This window comes from Austrofundulus limnaeus, unplaced genomic scaffold (assembly GCF_001266775.1).
Source record: "Austrofundulus limnaeus strain Quisiro unplaced genomic scaffold, Austrofundulus_limnaeus-1.0 Scaffold2134, whole genome shotgun sequence".
Classification (NCBI taxonomy): Eukaryota; Metazoa; Chordata; class Actinopteri; order Cyprinodontiformes; family Rivulidae; genus Austrofundulus; species Austrofundulus limnaeus.
Genome location: NW_013954536.1, coordinates 22,095 through 23,498, shown reverse-complemented (window position 1 = coordinate 23,498; position 1,404 = coordinate 22,095). Strand labels below are relative to the sequence as shown.

The 1,404-nt window shown below is 38.3% G+C and overlaps 1 protein-coding gene across 1 annotated transcript in view; it reads left to right on the top strand.

Moving 5' to 3' along the window:
- cbln4 (cerebellin 4 precursor) overlaps window positions 1-1,404 on the top strand; it is an 8,574-nt gene that overhangs the window by 5,621 nt on the left and 1,549 nt on the right. The window lies entirely within an intron of this gene.

Genomic DNA, 1,404 nt, shown 5'->3' with positions numbered 1-1,404 from the left:
TACTTTTGTATTCCCTCGCAATACTTTTGTATTCCCTCGCAATACTTTTGTATTCCCTCGCAATACTTTTGTATTCCCTCGCAATACTTTTGCATTACCACGCAAAAAATAGTTTTGTATATGAATAGAATTAAATCAGACTTTTATTTTGAAATRTCCAGTTACCAAAACAGGATGTGTCGCCACAAGTTCGTAAAATTGACATTGATGTTGCGTGGCTGCACTGTGTTAAAATATYAGAAYATGRCATACTTCCATGTGTGTCTGTGTGATATTTTCATTTTGAAGCTAAATTATAGCAGTAGGCTAACTCGCTAATTGTTAACATGTGAATGTGTTAAACCGGCAGGCACAACAGTGTTAAATGACTTTTGCGAGGGAACGCAATACTATTGTGTGGGAACGCAAAAACAAAATCCCTCGCGGGCTCTGTACTCATGATCCGAGGGGGTGTGCAAAAAGAGTCGAACTCGGGGGTGTGCAAATWGATTCAAACTCAGTCATTAGGTCCAGTACAGGAAAAACAATGTACAAGTGCCTCTGGTTATTATTTATGYAATGTTTGAAAGGTAGAGTTGTTCGATGTGCAAACACAAACATGTATGCTTATGATTGTTGGGAGCAGTGATGGTTATAAAGTCTAACAGCTGATGGGAGGAAGGATCTGCRRTAACGCTCCTTTGTGCRTTYAGGAAGCAGCAGTCTGTCACTGAAGGAGCTCTGCAGAKCAGACACAGTTCCATGCATTGGGTGGGAGGAGGTTTCTCTTACTGGTATTATTTTAGCCAGAGTTCTTCTGTCTCCCACCACCTGCTTTGGGTCGAGGGGGCATCCCAGCACAGAGCTGGCCTTCTTGATGAGCTTATCCAGCCGCTTCCTCTCAGCTGTAGATAAGCTGCTGCTCCAACAAAAGATGGCTGAATGTGATTGATTAAATATACTATATGATACGATAAGACAATACTACAAACTGTATTGTCCATTTGGAACAGTTAGTTCTAGAACTCCCAGTAGCTGCTTCACAACAAATCTATTACCTAATGGATTAAATGGAAGCTGAAGAGTTTGTTTCAATAAAGCCCAACATTCCAACTCTACCTGTGATGGACAGAATCAGCAAAGTATTGTTTGACTTTTGGAAACTGATAATAACCTTTCCTACAAAAAAAAAATACAAATCATGACAGTATTCTTTTTTTGAAAAGTCTTGTTGGTGTAAACCATTAGCCCTTTGGATATTTACCTGTATAATGAGTTGGCAGTATGTGGTGCCGTTTGTCAAGTTACACAGTCAAAAATTACCACCAATATTTTTGTTTTATTTAGGTTTTTTTAAGAAAAAAAAGAACAGATTTGTTTTTCAAAGTCAGTTTTTCGTCATATGATTCATACATTTATAAATGT